A 26,869-nucleotide genomic window follows, 5' to 3' on the forward strand; every position below is an offset into this window, starting at 1 on the left:
GAGGCATCGTAGGAGTAGGCATCTTTTATCGTCATGTATTTTATATACTCGTATGTATTGATGATTATCGCAAGAAGGTAGAACTCTATCATCCTTTTACTTTCATAGTGCTTCTTATCATGTATAAATGCTACTGTCTAACAATTGTTGCAACTCATCTATTTTACACCAGAATCACAACTGTTCGATAAATACTTATTGAAAATGCCCAGCCTGTTTATTATGTGTATATCTCTAAGACAGACTAAATAAGCATGAGTGACTTAGCAAAAAGTAGTATATTGGTTCCACGGTCCTGAGGGATCAGGATTGTTATGTTTGATGGTGGCCAAGAACTATTCTCTCCTTGGTAAGAGGAGATTCTAGTGGCACTGTGAGCTAGCTGATAAAAACGGCAATATACCCAGTGGGGGTGTTCAGAATCAGTCTGATACCAGTTCTACTGTGTATACTGTCCAAACGTGCAGTTCCTGTATAGGTTTTATAGGAACTACACAAAATACTATTCTATCTAATAGAAACATCTATCGCTTTTCTCCTTTTAACTTTTTGGCATGCCCTTACTGCATCACCCTCCCTCACTTCAAACATGCAGCTCCTAGCTAGAAATTAATGATCTACAACTCTTTTGTATTGGTACCCCACTTTTGTATCACTTCCAACCAGCAGGCAATGGTGCATATTTACAACTAAATTGTCAGAATGTGGTGTTAAGCAAAGAAGGCTAACGCCACACTCCGTCACTTTACAAATGCAGGCCTACACTGTATTTACAACAACACAATTCAGCCCTGCATTTCTCCCTGCACAGATGCTAAATTTAGCTGCCTAGTGCCAACCCAGGCACCCTTGCAACATAGTGCAAGGGTACCTGCATTGTGGGAAATATTGTTTATGTGCAGGAAGGCGTCCCTTCCTGCTCATAAATAATCATAAAATGTGATTTGCAACTTCTATGTGTACTGCTTGTACAGCACACATAAAAGTTGCAAATCGTCATTTTAAAAATGGTTGTTTTTTTTGCAGGAAGGTATAACTTCCAAAACATAAACAATCATACATGACATTCTGCTGTTTCTACATGTGCTGTATAATGCAGCACACATAGTAAGAGAAGAAACAAGGAGAAATAGAGCATTTCTCCTCATTTTGCTTGTTTAACACCAGGTTTTCCCTGGTGTTAATTTTGGCGCCACCCTTGTAAGCATGGGGCAGTGTCAAAATCAATGGATGTTGCAGCGGAACACCCACTGCAATACCCATTGCCCACCCCTTTCATGCCAAGTATAGCATGAAAGGGTGCATTATCCACAAGGCAGAGTTAAGCCACTTTAAGTGGATTAACGCCAGCTCGTGAATAAGGTAAAGCCCCTATTGCCACAGGAACATTGATAAAAGTGGCATTTCTGTGGCGATAGGGGATTGTAAATATGCCCCAAAGTGTTTCAATTTCCCTGTTGACTCATATACATAGATACCAGGGTTATTCACCACATACTGAAATCATATTTACTAGGTTCTACGCTGTGGCAAACGCTATGACCTACTAAAATGTAATCTTTAAGTGTTAGAAACGGGATCCCTGGCTGACCAGGGCTCACGCCAAAGCCAGTCAGAGACCACCATTCCCACGTCAGGGCAAGGGAGTCACACACCAAGATAACCCCTGCTCACCCTCTAGGTAACGTGACACGAGCAGCCAGGCTAAACTTGGAGGCTATGTAGGTTAAGTGTTTGCGCGCGCACCCAGCAACAACACCCAAGGCCCACCACAAAGGAAACTCCACAAAAGGTTATATAAAAATAGCCTTTGTATTATACCAAAACACATTAGGTAAGAACACACACTTTACAATGTGCCAACAGGCACGGGCAGAATTTACAGGGATATGTACAAGACAGGGCCACCTGGACCACTGTCAGGAATCAGCACTTTTAGAACTAGCACTTAGAATATCACTTGGAACATAGAACATAGAATGTAGAACCACTGTAGCGCAAATTAGCACACAACCAGTAATTACTGGTAAAGGGTAAGTACCTCCTACGCAACCCTAACCACCTTAGGAAAATATTGCGCAGGGAACCAAGACCTCACTAGCAACACCTGTACTAGGAGAAAAACAACCACCTAAGTATCACCAACATTTAGGGGTATACGCATAGGAACATTCCACATGATGCATTAACATTCAGAGGTGTAGGGAAGGAAAACACATGATGTATAACCAACACATTCAGAGGTGTAGTACCAAGCAATTGCGCAAAACTCACATGAGCCACCACTTGTGGCAGTCCCTAGGCCCTCTGGCCTTGTTGGGGCTAGGACGCCCTGTGTCCCAATGTCAGGGGCCTAAACGTGGCTGCTGCCCACGAAGTGGTGGGCAGCTGGAAATCTCCTCTGGCTCCTAAAATGAACAATAGCGCCAAAACGATGTGGGAGCCTTGCAGGCTCTATTTTATTTATTTTATTTATTATTTTATATTCTTCTATAGCGCAAGAATAGACCCCCGGAGGGGTATCTCCGCGCTTTGCCAGTGAATAAGTCCTCAGATGTTAATTGGGGAGGAAAATGGAGCATTTAGAGAGAGAGATCAGTTACTGGGAAATAGATATGTTTTCAAGGCCTTACGAAAGGTCAGATGATTGGTTAGAATCCTTATCTCAAGAGGCAGAGAATTCCAGAGCTTTGGTCCAAGGTGGGCTAGGGCTCGCCCCCCTTGTCTGGCCTTTTTTATTCTGGGCACCTGCAGAAGCTGTTGGTTCAGTGAGCGCAAGATGCGCCCAGGGGCATAAGGTAGGAAGATGTTGGCCAGATATTTAGGGCCTTTACCTATCACACTCTTGTGAATTGTGCATAGGGTCTTAAAGTGCACTTGTTTCTTCACTGGTAACCAATGAAGTTTGGTTAGCAGGGGAAGGGAGGGAGTCCTGGGAGGGGCGTTGAGGACTATCCTAGCTGCCGTATTTTGGATTACTTGCAGTTTTTTTAACTGCCCTTCATTTGCTCCCAAAAGAAGGCCGTTGCAGTAATCTACTCTGCTGATAATTAATGCCTGCACTAGAGTTTTTCTATGGCAGTCTGGCAGGTAGGGAAACACTCTCCTTAACATGCCGATGGCTCGAAAACAGGTGCTTGCCACCTGGTTTACGTGGTCCTTGTAGGTAAGTGTTTGATCTATTAACACTCCTAAGTTTCTCACTGTGTTTTTGGGGCTAGGAACGGGGCCTAATTCCAGGGGCCACCAGTCCGGTGTCCAGTGCGTTATTGCTTGCCCAAACAACATGACCTCCGTTTTTCCTATATTGCATTGGAGGCAATTTGCTGACATCCAAGCAGATATTGCTCTCATTCCCTCTGCGAAAGATTTTTTTATCGCAGGTGTCAGATCTTTAAAGGGGAAGAGGAGTTGGGTGTCGTCAGCGCACGACACCGGTGTAAACCCAAATGATCTTGCTAGGTTGGCTAGGGGAGCCACATATACGTTGAAAAGTGTAGGGCTTAAGCAAGAGCCCTGTGGCACTCCCTTATTGAGCTCCCTATGGATGGATTTGTGGGAGCCCAGCCTAACCTCTTGAGAGCGTCCTGACAGAAAGCTTTCCATCCATGCCAATGCCGTACCCTCCAAACCTACGTCTTTTAGTCGCTCAAGAAGCACTTTGTGAGACACCGTATCAAAAGCGGCGGAGAGATCCAACAGCACCAGAATCATGGAATTGCCCCCATCCAGTGCCATTCTGATGTTATTGGTCACTGTTTGGAGGGCAGATTCGGTGCTGTGGTTTGGCCTGAACCCAGATTGAGAATAGTCCAGGCCCTCCGTCGCTTCTAGATGTTGTGACAGATAGGTGTTCACATGCTTCTCAGCTATCTTACTGCTGTATGGCAAGAGTGAAATGGGACGCAGGTTGGAAAGGTCGGTCCATGGGGAAGCAGCTTTCTTGCGTATTGGGTTTACTACCGCCCTCTTCCACTCTGCTGGGACTTGTCCTTTCGTAAGAGATGTATTAATGACAACCTGTATGAAGGGGCCCAGGAGAGGGAGCAGGGGAGGAACCATCTTAGCTGGGAGACGGTCATTTGGAGACCCTGATTTGATGTGGGTAATGAGGTGAGGGAGATCTGCACTTTCAATAAGGGGGAAGTGTGATATAGGACTTCCACTGTCTTTGTCTTTGGGCAGGTCTAGAGGTATAATCCTGCTAGCACCATTCGTGCTGTTATTGGCAGCCACTATTTTCTCGTATATAATATCAATTTTACTCTCAAAAAAGGACGATATATCGTCACATAAAGTCTGTGAGAACTCCTCTGAGCTTTCACATGCGGCAGGGTTTACAAAGTTTTGGAGAATTTTGAAAAGCTCCTTGGGACAGTTTGTGGCTTCTTCTAATTGTTGCAGAAGACGATTTTTCCTAGCCTGTCTGATGTTTTTATAGTACTGGGATTGAACATGATGAAAGTCCGCTCTTGTTGCCTTGGTCTTATGTTTCCTCCATTTTTTTTCGGCTTGCCTACATTTTTGTTTTTCCTCCCTTAACTCCTTAGTGTACCAACTTTCTTGTTTGGAGGCAGGGTGTTCTTTATATAGTTTTAAGGGGGCCAAGGTGTCGATGGCTTGTTTGATTGAGCCTGTAAGCTTAGCCAATGCTGCATCTACTGTATCTTCTACTGATATGGTGGGTATTACCCACGTTTCCTGTAGATTGCTTAGGGAAATTTTGTGCCATTGACGGCGCCAGGAAGGAAGGGAGGGTCCTTTATTTGTCGGTCTTTTGGGAGTTGAGAGTGTAAATTCTAGAAGAAAGTGGTCTGTCCATAATATCTCTCTGGCTGGAAGACAGATGACCTTAGGACCATTAGAGAGAACAAGGTCTAACGTGTGGCCACCATTATGCGTGGGTCCAGTGTTTTTGATCTCTAGACCTACGTTTAGCAAGTCAGTGGTTAGGGTATGAGATTCAGGTAAAGTTGGTAAATCTACATGAATGTTGAAGTCTCCAAGAAGAATGAAGTCTTCATTTGATTTGAGTTGGGGGGCTAATAGTTCTTGGAGAAGGAGAGAAAAATCAGGGTTTGGTCCTGGTGGGCGGTAAACAAGGGCTCCTTTCCAGAAAGTGTGGCTAGGAAGGGCAATTTTAAAAAACATAACTTCTAATTGCAGACTTTGATATTGTGAGAATATGGTGACCTTTAAATCATCCTTATGTATGATTGCTAGGCCACCGCCTGTCTTCCCTTCTCTGCCTAGGTGTTTCAATTTGTATCCGGTTGGGATCCCTATTGTTACAGCTGTGATGGTGTGGGGTTTCATCCAAGTTTCAGTAAGGAAATATATGTCTGGTTGGATAGAGTTAACCAGGTCCCATACCTCATGCTGGTGTTTAGGCAGGGATCTTACATTTAGGAGGAAAGCCTTCAGCCCGGTGACAAGGGCTCCTACCTTGGGCGGGGCGTTGTTGCCAAGTAATCGATGATGACATTGGAAACATGAGAATGCTCCCTCTACGGTGTGCCATGGTATTTTAGAACTACATGCTGTGTATGGTTTTAAGTCTAGTAGAGCCTGAGTGGTATAGGTAATACGATGTGGACACATACCTGAACGTAAGAAGATAATGAGAGCAGTGTCCCTGGCCCCTGTGCCCGTCCTGTCGCGGACGGGCGCAGACGGGCAGCTCTTTGGCGGGTCTTCGGCGGGGCTGCGCGCGATCGCTGCGCGCTCAGGAGGGCGCGAGGGCTATATAGCGCTGTGAGGATCCACTAGAGCGCTAACCGCTCCCAGTGGACCAGGAAGTAAACCGGAAGTGAGTCAAAGAGTCTACCACCCCCTTGTGAGCGAGGGAGGCGGCAGCCTAGCGTTTCCCCAAGCGAGGAGGGCTGGAAGCAAAGCTGCTTTTAGTGGATGCGTGGGTGCAGGTAATGCGCTCCAATTTTAAAAACACACAAGTACAATACAGTGAATTTAAATTCAAATAAAATGTTGCTCCTATTCTGTTTAAAAATCTACCATTACGTGAATGCTCTCCTGGTCGATGTAACCGGCAAGCAGGTTAGAGACACTGCCACTGTCTCCTTCCCACAGCGAGCACCTCTAAAGCAACCAGCTGGGCCCCCAGGAGCCCCTTGTGGGCTTAGACAAATGGCTGGGCTCTAAAAACAGATGCCACTCTGAGCCTCTCTCTGGGCTCAAAATCAATTGTGGTCCCAACGTTGGAGCCTCGCAGGCTCTGAATATCAAAATGCCCCCTGAGCCCTTGTGGCTCGAACAATGTATGGTGCTGTCGTGGGAGTCCCTCGTGGACTCGAAACCGAAACAAAATGCCCCCTCATTGGAGCCTCGACCGGCTCTGAATATCAAGATGCCCCCGGAGCCTCTCTTAGGCTCGCACACGAAGGAATGCCTGGAGCCTCTCTGGCTCGGTAACTTTGGAGTCCTGCCTGGGGACTCAAAGGAACAACTGCGCCCGAGCCTCGCAGGCTCTATTGACTTGCCCGGAGCTCTCCCGTGCCCGTCCCCACTCACCGGGCTCTACTGCGGGGGCTCCGATGTCGCGCTGGGTCCCTGCAGTGTCTCCCTGCGGTCGGGACTCCTACGTGGGTCACCATGGCTCTCTGTTTCTCGCTGGAGCACCGCCCGCTCCTCCAGGCGGCGGCTCCTCTTTCAGGCGGTGAGGCGGGTCTCGTCTCCGGTTGCGGGGCTCTCCCTTTCCTTGGGGAGCCTCGCCGTTCCTGCTGCCGGACCTTTCTTCTTGCTCAGGGGCGGGGCGGGACTTCCGCCTAGCTTGCAGCACTTCCGGGTTGTCGCGGGCAGCGCGGCAGCCCTCCTCCAGCACTCACCGCGGCGCTTCGATCAAAGGAGGGGTGGGCACCCTCGAGGCCGCAGTCTATCGGGGCAACGCCGGGTGGGCACCGGCTTTGAAAAGTGCGGCAATGAGCGGGGTGGCACCCGCGCCGCCTGGCACAGACCAACTTGCGGGGAAAAATGCTGGGTGGGCAACGGCTGCGAGGGGAAAGCGCTCCCAGGCGCTTAGAGACGATGCAGCACTTCCAGGCGCTATAGGTGCAAAGTAAAGTGCTCCCAGGGGCTAGAATAGCAAATAAAGCGCTCCCAGGCGCTTAGAGGCCCACAAGTACAGCAAATGACCTCCAAGAATTACAGCAGGCAGGGGGGGCAAGGCTGGGCCCAGGGCCAGCTTACTGGGCCTCCAGGCAGGGAGGCAGTCCCCAGGTGCACCACTCCCTCACATCACCCATGCTAATCTCCACACTCACCACCCGGCAGACCCATCCAGACTTCTGGAGCCAGGCTCTCCAGCCAGCCCCAGCCATTCACACGCCAGCATCCTCACTGCACACACACACCAATGTCTAGAAGTGGCACTTCCCCACTAGACACATACATGCCGCATAAATCATCACGCAGCATTCAATCTCACGAGTACGCACATACCAAACTCGAGCCTGTACACCTCACGCATCAGGAACTACCAGGGACACAGATATTCCCCATGCATTCCTATGGGAGGGCAGGCCAACCTTACTCCACGCACGCACTTTACCCTGGGACCCAGGGAAAAAGTGCGCCAAGCCAAAAATCATGAACGACAGGTCGCCATCAAAAGCAAAAAGTTCAGGGGTGAACCAGCCAAAGAGGCCCGGGTCCAACATTAAGTAATGAATTAGTTTCACTAGTTACAGTTATAACTGTAACGTGTCCTTTCTGCTGAGGTAGTCCTCATGAAGCTTGCTCACAATTTTATGAAACGTTTTTGTTTTCTTAAGTTTTAGGAAAGATATAAAACACATCACATTGGATCGCTGCTAATCATTAAGTCTTGACGGTTTAAGCTTAACATGTACAAAACTGAAAACAAGGTATTACAGATGCAGTCTTTAAAAAAAAAATTGGCAGTTCTTGTAATATCTGAAAGCATCAAAGTTGTGAATTGGAATTCTGCATTGTGGCTGTTTTCAGAAAGTTTCTTTTAATGGACTCTTGCAAGCAGCAAGTATTGTAGTGTGCATTTATAAGAACAGAAAAACAGATGCACAGGTAGATGTAAAACATCTGAAAATGAATTAATTATCAGAAGATTTTGAAACATGGACATAACATCTTTTAGGGTCAAGCTAGACAGCACATACGCTGTCTTCGAAACCTGCTACAATCAGTCTGAGGGCTTCAAGCCCATCCCCTTTCTTGACGTTGCTTTTCATTTGTCTATGTCAGGGTTCTTAAACATCCCTGCTTGCTAGTGGTCATTCCTCCCTCTCTGTCCCTCCTTTCTCTCTTCTGTTCCTCCCACAGACCAGGGACTTAGAACTGTCTCATTTCACTATGGTTCATTATCTGTTCTTTGGGGGACTATGTTTGGTTTTCTGCTCTGCTACTGTTTGTCTGTGTTTAGCTTCAGTGACCCAGCTGCTTATATTCAAAGAAAGCTTTTTTTGTCCTACCGCCTCTTAATGCCACACTTGTGTTACTGCTGCCTTTTTTACTACTGCCTCCCCAACAGTGCCTCCTACTCTGTTGCTTGTAGTTCTTTAACTTTTTGCACTTTTCGATGTCCACCGTCAGTTGGGCTTTTTCTTGTAGGATATTTCTTTGATTTGGGATTCCTTTTAAGGGGGATTGGGCTTGTTTTTTAGGTATGGCCTGCAAAGGGTTTACTCCCGCGCCGCACGGCCACCAGCTGCTGCGTGTGCCTTCCCGCCCTGTGCCTCGCCTGCCCCGTCTCAGCCGCGAGACCACGCCCCCTGCCACCGAGCGGCGTGGTCTGCACTCGATTCCTGCCCTGTGACCCTTTATTTGTTTGTGCCTTGATTCTGGTGTCCCTGTATTTGTTTTGCCTCGTTTTCGGTCCGTTTTTATTGTAATTGTATTTCTGTTGTTGCCCTAATTGTTTTTCTCTCCTCCGTTGTTTCCCTGGGTTGCCCCACTCGGCCACCCCCGTCTCATCCCTCCCCGCTCCCCGCTTCCCGCCACCACCGGTAACCCCGCCCCTTTTCTTTCTGTACCCTCCCCGCTCCCGCCTCCCAGCTGCTCCGCCCACCCGTGCACTTGGCCATATATGGCGACCGTGCGAACGCGCAGCGGTCACGCGCAGCGGGCGCGCCGATTGTGTGCCGAAGGCGCGCCAAAGGTAAGCCCGTCCGCGCCTGGACCGCGCCCAGTGCCAGGACCCCTGGACCCCACCGACGGAATACGACCCGACAGTCCTACGACGCCACAACACTCATCGCACTCAACACCGGCAGGACCCAGGGATGCTACCGAGCTACTCCGAAGCACACCCACGGACCCTTCAGCTGCCACGCCTGCAAGTTTACCTGCATCCGGACCTGCCCGGCACCAGCACCTGCCAAGCCGAACACCAGCAGCAACCACCTCAAGTGCATCCTGCTCAACACCCGCTCCGTCCACAGACACGCCATCGAACTCTGGAACCTCCTAGACGCCACAGCCCCTGACGTTGCCTTCATCACGGAGACCTGGATGAACGCCTCCTTAGCGCCCGACATCGCCATCGCCATCCCAGAGGGCTACAAGATCACCCGGAGGGACCGCAATGCCAACCAGGTGGGAGGAGGCATCGCCATCATCCACAGGAACACCATCCGCATCACGACCAGCACCGACAACACCCCACCCTCCGCCGAACACCTGCATTTCCAGATCCACACCGACCCGAAGACCACCCTCGGAGGCACCCTGATCTACCGACCTCCGGGACCACGCACTCAATTCAGCGAGGACATCGCCGACTTCGTCAGCCCGCATGCCCTCCCCTCCGCTGACTACATCCTCCTGGGGGACTTCAACTTCCACCTGGAGAACAACAACGACGCCAACACCAGCACCCTGCTCGACAACCTCGCCAACCTTGGACTCAAGCAACTGGTGAGCACCCCCACCCACCTCGCCGGACACACACTCGACGCCATCTTCTCATCCAGCAAAGACATCGATTTCAGCCACGCCACAGAACTCCACTGGACGGACCACAGATGCATCCACTTCACCTTCAGGAGAACGACGATCCACCACCACCAGCAACAGGTTGCACGAAGAAGCTGGAACAAGATCACAGCCGACCAGCTCGCCGCCTCCCTGAGCCAGCACCCTCCGGCCAGCTCAGCGAACCCCAGCCTGGCCGCCGACAACCTCACGAAGTGGCTCAGCAACTGCGCGGACGAACTCGCCCCCCTGAGGACCCCGCCCAGCAGACCCGGCAGCAAGAAAGCCCCATGGTTCACCGACGAACTCAAGAGCTCCAAGAAGAACTGCCGAGCCCTCGAGAAAGTCTGGAGAAAGGAACCCACACCAGACAACAGGTCCACCCTCAAGCTCGCCACCCGGAAACACCACCAACTGATCCGCACCGCCAAGAAAACGGCTTTCAAGAACCGACTGGATAACAACGCACACAACTGCAAGGAACTCTTCAACATCGTGAAAGAGCTCTCCAACCCCAACGCCGGAAACAACAACATCACCCCTTCGCAAGACCTCTGCAACTCCCTCGCCTCCTACTTCCACAACAAGATCGCGGACATACACAACAGCTTCAGCACTCAACCGACCCACGCCACGACCACAGCAACGCCGCCCACCACCACCCTCCGAGCCTAGACCCTGATCAGCACCGAAGACACCATCCGCATGATGAACTCCGTCCACTCCGGATCTCCGACCGACCCCTGCCCTCACCACGTCTTCAACAAAGCCGACGCTGTCATCGCACCCCACCTGCGGGACATTATCAACACCTCATTCGACACCGCCACCTTCCCCGAGAGCTGGAAGCACGCCGAACTCAGCGCCCTACTCAAGAAACCTACGGCAGACCCCACCGAACTCAAGAATTACCGCCCCATCTCTCTACTCCCGTTTCCAGCCAAAGTCATCGAGAAGACCGTCAACAAACAGCTGGCCGCCTTCCTCGAGTCGAACGGATCCCTCGACCCCTCGCAGTCCGGATTCCGTGCCAACCACAGCACCGAGACCGCCCTCATCGCCGCCACCGACGACATCCGAGCCCTGATGGACAACGGAGAAACAGCGGCCCTCATCCTCCTAGACCTCTCCGCGGCTTTCGACACGGTCTGCCACCGCACCCTAGTGCAGCGCCTCTGCAACGTCGGAATCCAGGAGAAGGCACTGGAGTGGATCATCTCCTTCCTCGACGGAAGAACACAGAGAGTCCGCCTACCACCGTACAAGTCAGAGGCCACCGAAGTCATCTGCGGCGTCCCTCAAGGATCCTCGCTGAGCCCTACACTCTTCAATGTCTACATGAGCCCCCTCGCGGCCATCGCACGCCAACACAACCTCAACATAATCTCCTACGCCGATGACACCCAGCTGATCCTCTCCCTGACCAACGACCCCGCCGCCGCCAGAGCCAACCTGCACGAAGGGATGAAAGAGGTAGCCGAGTTGATGACGACGAGCCGCCTGAAACTGAACTCAGACAAGACGGAGGTCCTCATCCTGGGCTCCTCGCCCTCCGCCTGGGACGACTCCTGGTGGCCCCCCGCCCTGGTCACCGCACCCAAACTGACGAACCACGCACGCAACCTGGGCTTCATCCTGGACTCCTCCCTCTCCATGACCAGGCAAGTCAACGCCGTCTCCTCGTCGTGCTTCAACATCCTGCGCATGCTTCGGAAGATCTTCTGGTGGATCCCCACGGAGACCAGAAAGACCGTCACCCAGGCCCTCGTCACCAGCCGACTGGACTACGGCAACGCCCTCTACGCCGGAACCACCGCCAAGCTCCAGAAGAGACTCCAGCGGATCCAGAACGCCTCAGCCAGACTCATCCTCGACATCCCACGGAACAGCCACATCTCCGGACACCTGAGAGACCTGCACTGGCTCCCCGTCAACAAAAGAATCACCTTCCGGCTCCTCACCCACGCACACAAAGCCCTTCAGGATCAAGGCCCGAGCTACCTTAACAACCAAATCAACTTCTACGCTCCCAAACGCCACCTCCGATCTGCCAGCCACGCCCTCGCCGCCGTCCCACGCATCCGTAGAGCCACAACAGGAGGAAGGTCCTTCTCCTACCTGGCCGCCAAGACCTGGAACTCCCTCCCGGCCGACCTGCGCCTGACCCAAGACCACCTCTCCTTCAGGAAGAAACTCAAGACCTGGCTGTTCGAGCAGTAACGGCACCCCCCCCCCCTAAGCGCCTTGAGACCCTATGGGTAGGTAGTGCGCTCTATAAATGTCTTGATTGATTGATTGATACATCCCGCTCCCTCTCTTTCCTGGCTTTTTATTGGTTTCTATGTAGGCCATTTACTTTTCTTTCAGTTCTGTTGGCTGTAGTATATGTTCCTGCATGGACCAATGCTTGTTCTACGTCTGGTATTACTAATTACTGGTACATTTTGCCTTTTCAAAACCACTAAACTTGCATGTTTGAGTTATGTGTCTTGTAACAGAAAAAAGGGGTGGAGGTGCTGTTTAAATAAATGCAGAAAATAAAATAATAACAATAACAATTTGAAGTATTTCCTGGCAATAATTGAGAGCTGTGCATCTGCACTAATCAAGAAGGATGCGGATTGTGGTTGAAAGTTATTTAGTTCTGATCATATTGTTCTTTGTTTTGACAGAGGGAGGCAGTGGCGTCACTAGGGGGGTGCGGGGGGTGCGGAGCGCACTGGGTGATACCAACAGATGGGGTGACACCAATCTGCACTGCAGCCTCGCCTCTGCTCTCACCTTTACTGTCGCTCCCTGTGCAAGCTTGTTCCTCATGCTGTTCACACTCGCAGCGTCTTGCAGGAGATCTGCAATGCTTGACTGCAATGTTCTTTGCTCACAAGGCAACTCTATAGCAGCAGCTCACCTGAGGGTGCATGGTTTCCTATTTTTCAGTATATTGCATAGTCTTCAGTTTTCCAGTGAACCAGTTCCAAATTTCAGCTTGCTCTTCACTACAGTGCCACCTGTTGCTCGCACTCTTGTTTATGCAAATCCAGGGAAGACAGATGGAGTAAGAGAGAGAGGGAGACAGAGGGAGCTAGAGGGAGTAATACAGAGAGAGAGGGAGACAGAGGGAGTAAGACAGAGAGAGAGGGAGCTAGAGAGAGAGGTAGCTAGACAGAGAGTGGGGACTAGAGGGAGTAAGACAGAGAGAGAGAGGGGCTAGAGGGAGCAAGACATAGAGAGAGGGAGCTAGAGGAAGTAAGACATAGAGAGAGGGAGCTAGAGGGAGTAAGACAGAGAGAGGTAGCTAGAGAGAGCAAGACAGAGAGAGAGGGAGCAAGAGGGAGTAACAAAGAGAGAGAGGGAGCTAGAGAGAGTAAGACAGAGAGAGAGAGGGAGCTAGAGGGAGTAAGACAGAGAGAGAGAGCTAGAGTGAGAAAGACAGAGAGAGAGGGAGCTAGAGTGAGAAAGACAGAGAGAGAGGGAGCTAGAGGGAGTAAGACAGAGAGAGGGAGACAGATGGAGCTAGAGGCAGTAAGACAAAGAGAGAGGAAGCTAGAGGGAATACGAGAGTGGGAGCTAGAGGGAGCAAGACAGAGAGAGGGAACTAGAGGGAGTAAGACAGAGAGAGAGGGAGCTAGAGGGAGTAAGACAGAGAGAGAGGGAGCTAGAAGCAGTAAGAGAGGGAGAGAGGAAGCTAGAGGGAGCAAGACAGAGAGGGGGAGCTAGAGGGAGTAAGACAGAGGTAGAGGGAGCTAGAGGGAGTAAGACAGAGAGAGAGGGAGCAAGAGGGAGTATGATAGAGAGAGAGGGAGACAGAGGGAGCTAGAGGGAGCAAGACAGAGAGAGAGGGAGCTAGAGGGAGTAATTCAGAGAAAGGGAGACAGAGGGAGCTAGAGGGGGTAAGACAGAGAGAGAGGGGGAGCTAGACAGTGAGAGAGGGAGCTAGAGGGAGTAAGACAGAGAGAGAGGGAGCTAGAGGGAGTAAGACAGAGAGAGAGGGAGCTGGAGGGAGTGAGACAGAGAGGGAGACAGAGGGAGCTAGAGGGAGTAAGACAGGGAGAGAGGGAGCTAGACAGAGAGCGGGAGCTAGAGGGATTAAGATAGAGAGAGAGGGAGCTAGAGGGAGCAAGACAGAGGGAGAGGGATCTAGAGGGAGTAAGGGAGAGAGAGAGAGGGAGCTAGAGGGACCTAGACAGAGAGAGGTAGCTAGAGGGGGTAAGACAGAGAGAGAGGGAGCTAGAGGGAGTAAGACAGAGAGAGAGTGAGCTAGAGGGAATCAGACAGAAAGAGGGAGACAGAGGGAGCTAGAGGGAGCAAGACAGAGAGAGAGGGAGCTAGACAGAGAGCGGGAGCTAGAGGGAGTAAGAGAGAGAGAGGGAGCTAGAGGGAGCAAGACAGAGTGAGAGGGAGCTAGAGGGAGTAAGACAGAGAGAGCGAGTTAGAGGGAGCAAGACAGAGAGAGAGTGTGCTAGAGGGAGTAAGAGAGAGAGGGGGAGCTAGAGGTAGTAAGAGAGAGGGGGCTAGAGGGAGTAAGACAGAGAGAGAGGAAGCTAGAGGGAGTAAGACAGAGAGAGGGAGCTAGAGGGAGCAAGACAGAGAGAGGGAGCTAGAGGGAGTAAACCAGAGAGAGGGAGCTAGAGGGAGCAAGACAGAGAGGGAGCTAGAGGGAGTAAGAGAGAGATAAGGAGCTATAGTGAGTAAGAGAGAGAGAGCGGGAGCTAGAGGGAGTAAGAGAGAGAGAGAGCGGGAGCTAGAGGGAGTAAGAGAGAGGGAGCTAGAGGGAGTAAGACAGAGAGAGAGGGAGCTAGAGGGAGTAAGACAGAGAGAGAGGGAGCTAGAAGCAGTAAGAGAGGGAGAGAGGGAGCTAGAGGGAGCAAGACAGAGAGAGGGAGCTATAGGGAGTAAGACAGAGGTAGAGGGAGCTAGAGGGAGTAAGACAGAGAGAGAAAGAGCTAGAGGGAGTAAGATAGAGAGAGAGGGAGACAGAGGGAGCTAGAGGGAGCAAGACAGAGAGAGAGGGAGCTAGACAGAGAGAGAGAGCTAGAGGGAGTAAGATAGAGAGAGAGAGGGAGCTAGAGGGAGGAAGACACAGAGAGAGGGAGCTAGAGGGAGTAAGAGAGAGAGAGGGAGCTAGAGGGAGGAAGACAGAGAGAGGGAGCTAGAGGGAGTACGACAGAGAGAGAGGGAGCTAGAGGGAGTAAGACAGAGAGAGAGGGAGCTAGAGGGAGTAAGACAGAGAGAGAGGGAGACAGAGGGAGCTAGAGGGAGCAAGAGAGAGGGAGCTAGAGGGATCTAGACCGAGAGAGGGAGCTAGAGGGAGTAAGACAGCGAGAGAGGGAGACAGAGGGAGCTAGAGGGAGTAAGATAGAGAGAGAGGGAGCTAGAGGGAGCTAGAGCGAGCAAGACAGAGAGAGAGGGAGCTAGAGGGAGTAAGAGAGAGAGAGGGAGCTAGAGGGAGCAAGACAGAGAGAGGGAGCTAGAAGGACTAAGACGGAGAGAGAGGGAGCTAGAGGGAGTAAGACAGAGAGAGAAGGAGCTAGACGGAGCAAGACAGAGAGAGAGGGAGCTAGAGGGAGGAAGACAGAGAGGGAGCTAGAGGGAGTAAGAGAGAGGGAGACAGAGGGAGCTTGTACATTTCCGACAGAGGTGGTCCATGCGGTAAGTCGTGAGGGGGTGACACCATGAGTTACCCGCACCGGGTGACACCAACCCCAGTGACGCCACTGGAGGGAGGCGTCGCACTGTAAAGCTGCATCTTGTTGTGTTTTACACTACCCTCGCCCTGCAGCTTAAGCGGCGCAGCTGCTCCTTTCAGGGCAGGGCACCTCGCGTAGATGCATTCACGTTCGTTTCAGAGTTTCGCTCTCTTGTGAGCACCTACTTCTATGCATGTTGACCTCCAGCGCAGCGCTGCTGGAGGCTGGAGCTGGCGTCCGGGCTTTCAGCTTTCAGTATCACTTGAAATTATTAACACAGGCCCTCACAAAATCCCACCGGAAGGCAAGCATGACAGGAGTTTATTTGGGGCCTGGGTCACAAATTTCATGTGGGCCCCTCTCTGGATTTTTGGCATTGTTAGCCCCTCATTTTTATCATTTGGCTTGGAAACAATATAGAAACCGCCCCTGCATATGGTGCCATGTCTGTCTTTACTGCCTTGTTGCATTTCTATCACAAAGGCAGGTGAGCCCTACGTTTGTGGCATATAAAACATTTTACAGCAGCAAAACCGGGGCCTGAAAAGTGCTGAGCCAGAAACAAATGGCCCCGGCTGACCGTTCGGCACATTTTCCATTTGTGATATAATTGTGGGAAACTGATTAGATTTAAGTTAAAATTGTGCTATGCTGCACGCATGCAATTAGAAGGATAGTTTGGTTTCCAGTAGGCCCTCCTAGGAGAGCACCAGCACCAGCTCACGCAATACAGTGCTGGCATTAACAATATTTGTGTTCCTGACGTGACTATGCAGCTCACTGCAAGTTGTACTCCTTCTGACAGCAGGACCTGTGAGGACCGAAAATCACATTGCTGCATCCCACGGACCTGGGGCTGTTTGCAATGGCGCGTAGTAAGTAAGTGGTCCTATTTGTCACGTATGCGCATCTGGTGCTATCATACGAGTTAGCGTTTTGGCAAAAAAATCCTTTCTCCTGCTTTACTATGTCTGTTAGTCTGTCAGTAGTCAGACAAGCAAGCCCTGTCCTTCATGCGAGTACTGTGACGCAGTGGAAAAGAAGGATGTGTGCTTGACTCGCACTGATACTGGCTGGTGGTCCCGGACTTATATCTCCAAGCCCTCCACATTTGATGCAGTTAATAACTGTAAAAACAGAAGGCATGAATGACTCTAAATAAGTTAAAATGCAGCTCTAAAACTGCCGAATAAATCATGTTTTGTGAAATGCTTAATTTGGCTTTGGATTTGGAGGGCAGCTTAAAATCCTTGGAAGCCTTTTTAAAAGAAAGTCCAAACCTCGCTCTCAGCTTTTCTAAAAAGGAAAGTTGCGTTATCTTTTGCATTCAGTTGGACAATATTCTGCATGCAGGTGGACACTGGCACTGGAATTATGTGATTGTGTAGCTGCCGCATTTTTCTGCATAATTATGCATTTGCTACATAATCCAACATCTTCTGCATAATCTGAAGATTTTAACAACATTATTTTATGTTTCTATCTAAAACTATTCAAAGCGTACTAAAGACGCATGAGACATGTTGCTGTGCAGTGGAAGGCCCTTTGCAAAGGTTGACCGGTCACCTTTCTGTTGCTCATTGACATTTTTAGGTTTTAAACTCAAACCAATGAGGTGCAAACTATGCCCAAATAGTGTTAACAAGTGTAAAAACAAGCATTTGCAATGCAATAGGTTTCGCATTGCTGAAAGCTTGAGCTACTGGCGTTCTAATAATAATGCAACGCCAATAGCTCAAACGTTCAGTAATGCGAGAGCTATTGCATTACAATGCATTTTCGGAACTTGTGCTTTAGCGTTAAACATCTAAAGCGAGAGTGCTGCAATCCATTTCCAATGCATTAGCTCTCCGATAACTGAACATGTGAGCAATTCGCATTGCATTATTATTATTAATGCCAATAGCTCAAACATTCAGCAATGCGAGACATGTTGCATTGCAAATACTTGTTCTTTTTCCAGTCTTTGCCAACAGCCCTTATGTAGGTACCAGAAAAAGAAATATTTGTGAAAAGAAACAGTGTTATACATGGTAGACACAGAATTTAAGCAGAAAAGCATCAAGGTATAAACATGAACACTTATAAAAATATGTAATACGAAATGTGTACACATAGTTCACATTTGTAAATCATTGTGCTTACTCCAGAACACTCTATGTCAAGGTTGCCTATTAAATATTTTAAATATGCTTGAGAATAGTACAACCATCACATACACAATGTATGTACTGCAAATCTATATGGTAGGCTGGAAGGATGGTAAGGGAGATGCAAGAAGAGATGAGTGAAAAAGACTAAGGATTCAGATTTACTAAAGCTTTGCAACATGTTTGTTTTAAAGTTATAATACAAATCTGACACAAAGCGTTATACTGGGATTTATTATCCAACGTAAATATGGATTTGTATTTGATAGTTTCCCAAAGTAATACAAAGTTGTGTTTGTACAGCTTAGCATTACTCTGCATGAAGGAGGAATTTCAAGGAAGGTGTATGGGTGTTCCCATGCAACCACCCAAGGGTTTTGATGCAAATCCCTATCTATAACATTCGTAGACTGGGATTTGCACCAAAATCCTTTGCATCAATTTTTGATTTTGCCTTGCTTTTCTTATGTTACATGCATGTTGCCTTGTACAGTACACATACAAGAGTCCCCTCCAGTACAAAAATATTTCTCTCAGAACTCCTTCACGCTTACATTATGACACAAGAGTGTGTGAGTAGGCGCATGGCAGTTTAAAGTGGGTCAGTGCTGGGAGAGAACAAAACAGTGCTGTATCATAGCAGATCTGGCTCTGTTCTGCTTGCTCCCTTTCACATAACATAGTGCAGCAACTTTAGTTGCTGCATTGCGCTGCAGGAATCTGGGTCTTTTGTCAAACTCATGCTAAATCGCCTCCACTGGCTCTTAGTTGACATCAGGTTTAATTTCACCATGTATAAAGTGTTCTTAAAGGTAAATGCTCAGAATACCTCCAGAAGCAGGCACCTCTTTACCCACATTCCCTTAACCTCTGTTCAGAGTCTGTTCCTCTGATCAACTGACAGATCTACTTGACCACGAAACATAGGGGCACATACTTAGGAGGCTGAAGACTAAGCCTGGGCAGAGTTCGCAGAGTTCCCCTACGTGAAGTGCAAAAAAAACTCTGCCACATTACACAGAGTTCGCAAGCGGCAGAGTGAGTTAGAAAAAAATGCTGTTAGCTGTAATTTTCCTTGCCGAGTGTTTGTCCACGCTGTGAAATTATCGCCAACGGCACCATGCACAGCGCAAGTGGGTGCTGATTCTTTCTGCCACTCAAATAGATATTCTACTTCAGCTGCAGCTGTCTCAACACGAACGGGCGGTTTCTCAACGCGAGCAGTCGTGAGCGTACGTGGCCACACAAATTGATAAATCCGACCGCCCGCGATGAGAAATCTCACCAGGAGTTTGATTTCTGTCACTTGCCTGCCAACTTGATGTTGATGAGCGCAAATGAGGAAAAATCTCCCCAGGAGGTGGATTTTCGTCACTCGCACTTGCCAACTTGATGTTGATGAGTGCGAGCGAGGAAAAAACTCCACTCCGCGGAGCAGAGTTTTTCAAAACTCTGCGAGCTCCACGTAACGCAGAGTGGAGAAAATTCTGATGACTCCGCATGCAGGGGCAGAATTCATCGCCCAGATTTACGGAGGACCAAAACTGTAGAACACTGTCAACCACAACCTGAGATTTGAGCCCAATCACAAGTGGTTCAGGAATATCTTGAAAACTGAACTCTTTAGAATTTCCTTGATTCAAACACTTCATAGACTGAGGCTTCATCGGGGAAGAACATTTAATTCTCTTTTTTATACTTACCTTTCAGGTAACCTGCTACCTACAACTAGACCTTTATAAAGGAAACAGACAAACAAATACATATATAAAGGATGCAAGATCGAAATATTACAGCAGTCCTGGTTCAAGCAGATATATTTTCACTTTTTGTAGAGTTAAAATATGGCTCTCTTGAATTCCCACTGTGAATGCGATTGCTAATTCAGGATGTCCAAGGAGTTTAAACAGATCCTTCCTGAACTCTCAATGTTTACCTGCATGGTTCTTTCTGGTAAATTTGCAAGTGCTGCTAGAGTGGACGTTTCATACTGATGAGTCGTGGACTGTTGGTTTAGATAGACGGGCCAACAGATTGATAGATAGATAGATAGATAGATAGATAGATAGATAGAGAGAGAGAGAGATAGATAGATAGATAGATAGATAGATAGATAGATAGATAGATAGATAGATAGATAGATAGATAGATAGATAGATAGATAGATAGATAGATATATAAATGTGCATTTAACTGTGCAATTGAATGGCTGGTGGACATCTTTTTCTCATGTAAAACAACTTAATAGGGTAACTAAATACATATTTTCATATGAAAATCCACATGCAAAAAGATGTATGAACTATGGCTATTAAATGTGGTAATTATGAAAATTCACGAAAGTTCATGAAAGTTGAAAGAAATAAATATGGTAACTTTCAACACCCCTACATTCCCCATATTGTGCTACAAACATGGTCCCAGATTTACAAATGAAGTGATAGTATGAATCTTTATTGCTTGATTATCAAATATCATTGCAATTAAAAAAACAATAAAATAAACAAATCCATTATTCACCAATTAATATACAACAGTGCACATATGAAAGGATGGCTATTTCTATGGTTACATCTCGCACTAGAACATTGATACCACAGTGCACTTCCTTTATCACAATTGTAAAAAATTAATGAAACAAATAAAAGAAATAATATATGATAGTCGGGTTCCCAGGAATGTACAATAAAAACTATAGCCATTGTATGACATAGTGCAAATAGCTATAAAGTGTCAAAGTGCAAAAATTGTAGATATTATAAGTCCACGTGCAAATAACTATAAAAACACAAATGCTTCCATATACTATTTAGGTGCTAATCACAACAAATTGCCTAAGACAAAATCATTAAATTCAACTGCATACGCATTCAAAGTGCCAGTAACCTGGCAACAGTATCCATCTATTTTCTAAAATATCCCTTACACTTAATTGCATACTGCAGATACCAGCAATTTTTCCGCCGTTACTAAAAAAAGTATCATCTGACATAATAGTGGAATTGATTCACCTGATAAACATAAAATAGAGCCCCGACGGATCGATCTAACCTCATCTTTAATGAATAGGGGTTTCAATCATTTACAGCGTATTTTAAGCCGTATAGAACACACACACAGTTTGTAAAAAGGTTTCACATTGCCACCTGCACAATCTACATTCTAAGTTAGGCAATTGTTGTTTCCAAAGTGGTGTCCCTTCTTTTGTTGGGTATATGCCAAGCCTTAATTTGCGTCACCAAATAGCCCTCCACACCCGCGGATCAGCGGCGGACGGACCAGCCGTCCGCTATTGGCCCCACCGCAATCCCACCGCCATCCTAATCTGGCGGTGGGTGTTGTCTGTGGCCGCGGCGGTTAATCCGCATCCTCCAGGCCGGCGGTGGCTTCTGCCGGCCCGGGGGATGCGGATTAACCGCCATCCTAATCGATAGTATACCGTAACTTAAAGTTCAAAGTTATATAATCACATTGAACGAAGGTTCATGTATCAACAGAAAATATACAGATATGTACCAGACAAGTGCCCCACGCAAAAAGGGGAAGAAAGGGAGAAGGTATTGTGCATCAAGCAAGGATTGAAGGAGTGAAAAGGAAATGGTAGTGACATTAAATCCATCACACCATTATTTACAGTAAAAAAAGGCTTTTCTCAGCCTCACATTAAACAAATATTTGTTTAACTATTGTACTTCTTTATACCCAGGTCCCAGTGACTTTGTTTGGGTCTACCTTTTTTCTATAACTAAGTCTTGATTTGTGGGCAGAACAATGGGCATTTAAATATGCTGTATTCGCAGGGAATTATAAGAATCAATCACAGACCATTCATGAGCTTTTGTCACTGAAGTTGAATTATCTGCAATAAGTGATTAACTTTTGATCCTTTTTAAAACAAAATGTTTAAAGCTGGGCATTGTTATTCCAGAAAGCCCTCTCTGCAAATCAAAACTCTGAAGGCATGATGAAATATGGGCACGCCAAGGGGATGCATGAGTAGAATGAGCTATTTCACGCCACCAATAATTTGCTAAGGAGTCTCGATCAGACACAAGCAGGGAATACATACCTTTTAAAAATGACCATTGCGCCATCATGGATTGTATTTGGAGACCAAACTCCAGTCTTATTTTTGCTTGGCCAGTCGCCTTTGCGATTCCAAAGACTGACTTATAGGCCTTAATAACAAATAAATCCATTGTTTTAGCATCATGAACCCTGGTAATAGGCGAGCCATAAGCGATTGTTGGTTGAAGCTTTGCACCCATAACTTTAAGGATATGTTCTTTATGACATAAAAAGATTAAACAGGCAAGATGCAAGTACATAGCCCTGTTTAAGACCATGATAGACTTTGATTGTTTTAGATAAGGTACAACCATCACCTAACTTGAACTGGTCCCATGTATTGGTATAGAAAGAATGATGGCATCCAACAACTTACGGGGAATACCCCACTCTGCAGGTTTTTTCCATAATAAAACATGAGGTACTAAATCAAAGGCAGTCTTTTAATCTATGAAACAGATATATAGATTTAGCATTTTTAAAATTGACCATTCAGCTAATAAAGTTAGAGCCATCAAATTGATAATGGCAGATTGGCCCTTACGAAATCCTGTGTGGTTAGTTGGAATTATTTCCTGCAGCGCTGCCCAACTTGCCAGGTCAAACACTAAACTGAGAGGCAAAGACCTTAGCATCTACATCAGTTAAGGCAATTAATTGATATTTGTCAACAGGGCCGCTTTTAAAAATTGGTTCTGTAATGCTACCTTGCTAGGACACAGGAACAATATTCAATGCCGGTGCCTAATTAAATACTGGAGTCAATGCTACAGCCCACATAACAACATTAGAACGGAATATGGCATGGTAAGTCCACTGGGGCCCAGAGCCTCATTTGATTTAAGATATCGCAAAAGATTGACTATTTCAATTTTGCTTATACAATCCAGATCATTCTCTAGATTAAAGATGCCCATTTAATCTATACCAGCTTTACTGTTTTTCATGCAGTGGGAACTCAAATCGGGCCTATTTCCATCGGATTCACACACACCAACCTGGTTGGTAATATTCCTTACCCAATCGTCCTCCATGATATTGATTAAATAGGCCCTATTTCCACCCCTTTTAAGGTCGTTAATGATATCCCAAAATGTTTTTGCATTGCTTGATGTAGAGGCATGTAATATTCTATGCCACAGTCCTGTTTGGTTACGTGATTTCGCCATCCAGACCTCGTGTCTATATGATCTTCTAAAGGACGGCAATTTAATTTATCCTTAAAAGCATAATAAGATTGCCCATATCTATGAGAAAAACCTACATGTACAGCTCTATTAAGCGATTGTTTTAATTTAAGCAATTTAAATGAATACCATTTATATGGGGTGGTCCATGAGGAATTCATTTTTGCACGATTTTTTTGCTGTAAATATTGCAACCAAAGATGAGGTAATATAGTTCCATTTACCCACCATTGACCCTGCCCCCACATAGCCTGGATCACTTTCAATTATTAAAACCTCTGCAAACTTCATTATTTTATCCTGATTTCCCAAGTGCCATACCAGCCTTTCCAAACTTATTAGAAGTTGTAGCATTAATATCTGAGGTTTATGGTCACTTTCAAGACACAGGATCATCTTATAAACAACAATTTTGGGCCCAGTTTTTCTGAAACAAAGGTATACTCAATTATTGAACCATATTTAGACTGTTTAAAGGATAGAACTGCTCTAGATTTGCACAAGGATTTTTCATTTAGCAAAATTAGCCCAAGCTGTTGCATGCTGTCACGACACATGTTGGCAATACCATTGCTTGTCTTACCTGGAGATGTAAATGCAACCAGTTGTTAATTGAAGCCACCAGAAATAATTAAAGTGGCATTAGGATACCTACGTGATAACGTTCTTATCTAATGATCTCCCCCAGAGTAAGTATTTGAGACAACTTATTTTTCCTTGTACTTAGATAAACATTCAATATAATCATGTTATAACAGTTATATTGTGCTAAAACACATTGTACCCACTCCAACTGCAAATCAATTATTTCAACAGTTATTCTGAGGTCAGTTGAAAAATAAAATGGAAGGCCACCCATTGCATGGTGTTTTTTTTAGTACAGCTGGCAGAAACATTGGATTCATTAAAGCCAACTAAGGGAGTAACTTGCTCTCTTCATGTTTCTTGCAAAATTAAGATTTCAAAACCATTTAAAAATGAGAGTATCAGGGCCGATCAGAAAATGGGGTAACCCATGCACATTCCAGAAATGCATTCTCAATTGTATATCATTTTCTCATGCTGTAAGCAAAATTCTTTCCTCATTTCCTTGGAACGCATTTGCGAGTGTTGCTGGGAGCCATGTCCAATCTTCTAATGGCATTTTACATTTAGTTACCAGTTCGCATGAATGCACACCTTTTAATGTATTAGTAACAAACAGGCCTTTGTTGTTGACTGGCTTATTGAATGGGCCAGCGCACCTCGGAGTAATGAAATTGGCGTTTTGCAGTCCACCTTGCGTTTGGGGCTATTAATTCTAAAATGGGAGGATATTCTGAGGGGATGCATTTCTTGATCTCAATGCCGCATTCCATAAAATATGAGCCGGAGGCATATATTTTATTAACTATTTCATTGGAAGTCCAGCTTGTAATAGTGGACTCACAGGCTAAATTTGGATGAATCTGTTTAAATTTGATGAAAACAAGATCTGTCGATTTAATAGAAGTTACTTCACAAACTGCTGAAGTGAGTTTTTAAAATTGAACTCCGATTCAGACTATCGTAAATACCCCTTGATTTGTATATGAGGTGCAAAATTAGGTTCAGGGAATCTGCATATTGATTTTGCGGCAGTGCCTTTGTAGATATAGCAGAGCCTAGTTCATTCATTAAGCAGGTATGCTGGTGTCCCCCCAAAAATGGTGGACAGTCGGTGAGCCCAGACCTATTCCTATCAGCCAATAAAGCCCTGGTTATCATGTCCCTGTGATGAAGGCATATGCTCTATAATTGAAATGGATTCATACAGTATTTGTAAATGACAATTTATTTTTCCAAGACTATTTCCATGGACCCGTTTGCACTCTAGCCTATTCTTGATAACGCTATAATTTTGCATCGTCACAATCTCATTATTAATGCCGGAAACATCGGTAACACTTGCAGACTCTTTTTTTAAGTATCTGTTAAATGGCTCTGATTCTGTGTGTGTGTCTTCAAGGGAGAGTTCAGGGTGATTCATATTGCTAAAATCAAGAGGAATATCTGGACCCTTATGTGATTGGTCTTGCCTTAGTAGTTTCTTGTCACTCGGTTTAAAAATAGAATAAAAATCCCTGGGTTTTGCCAAAATATCTTTATTATTCCTCGATTCGTTCCATGCCTTCCTTAAACTTTTTGTAGGCTTTTTCGTTAAATGGAGGGCATCACTAGTTCCATCACCTAATAACTTGTAGTTTAAAACTATCGGTACCTATTACAGAAGGACATTCATCAGTATTTATTTAACCCCAAACCTACTACTATCTTCCGTTCATCCCTAGATAAACCACTGACTATATGTGCGGGAGCCTCGCATTGGACTTTTTGGGACTTTGTACACACACCATTTGCCCTTGTTTCTGAATGCATAAGAGAGATTAAAGGACCTTCTCATTTTGGTTAGACAGGTAGTTTCTTCACTTCATCCACAAGAGACCCTACTATTTTTGGAAGTTCTGACACATTGTCTAAAATGTATGAACATGTACATTTTGTTACGTGGTTATTTTCATCAGATTGTGCTCTAACCACCAGATTAGTTAAGTTGTGCAATTTTATATCAATCCCCTCCACATATGCTGCAGGGTATTCAAAAAATCCACGTAAATTTCAAATTTGTTAGATGGAAAATTTAGCGCTGCTGTTATTGCGTCCATTTTGCCCAGCAGATTTCGCCATATTCCGTTATCCAATAAGCTTTGATGTTTAGTGGACACTCTTCTGCTAATGTAGGGACATCATATCTATCCAAAATGAAAGATCTGCAGAATTCAGGGAGTTTTGGTCAGACTTCCTCAGCCCATGAGCAGAATCTCTAAATTATAATTTTTGAGAATTAAAGTTGGTTGTATTGTTCACGTTCTCCTATAGCTGGACTAGAAGGGTTCATACTGAGGTTCTCCTTTAGTGATTTATTTATAAACACGCCCACATTCTTACAGACACTTAAGGTCTTAGATATAGATGATTTGGGGAGACTATGGTTTGATTGCCCCTTATCCAAACAAATGAGAGATACTTCACATTTACTTTAATTTACATCACTATAATAACCAATGACAGCCTGCGGTGCACCTTCCTCCTTCGAAGGACAGATATTTTAAACAGAGAACATTATTTGTTCTGTTGACTCATCTGGTTGACAAGCAGCAGGATCACGATCAGGATCTGAAAGAACTTGGGCCTCAACCACCGTTATATGAGGGTTCCATCTCTTAATTGGGATAGCAGTAGTGTCTAAGCATGGGAAACAGAATTTGGTTGACTGGTACAAACGATCACCTGCCACGCACTATCAAGACTGTTGCAGTGGAGGGTGTGGATAAAGGCAACCCATCCTCAGTTTGCATTTTATCTGTATGCTTAAGGAAATGCATAATATGGGACTAGATGCGCTGGTCTCCATTGCCAATAACAAACTTAAATGCAGTCTTACATACTATGGGCCCTATTAGGATGGCGGACGGACTTGCATCCGTCCGCCACCCCCGAGAAAGAGGGACCATCCGCATGGGCAGCGGCGGTCCCTCCATGGCAATTAGGATGTGACTGCCGCCCTGGCGGTCACATCCTCTACATTTAACATTGCGGCGGATGCTGCTTCAAGCAGCACCCGCCGCAAGGATAAAAAATGCATGTTTTCCTTTGCATGCACGAAGCGGCAGGCACCGCGTGGTGCCTGCCGCTTCGTGCACGCAAAGGCAGGGGGAGTACCATAGGTATCCCCCATGTGCAACCCTCACCCCCCCTTCACCCCTGGGGGCCCGCAACGGGCCCCCTAACAAAA

The sequence above is a fragment of the Lissotriton helveticus genome, chromosome 6 (genome assembly GCF_964261635.1).
Source record: "Lissotriton helveticus chromosome 6, aLisHel1.1, whole genome shotgun sequence".
NCBI lineage: Eukaryota > Metazoa > Chordata > Amphibia > Caudata > Salamandridae > Lissotriton > Lissotriton helveticus.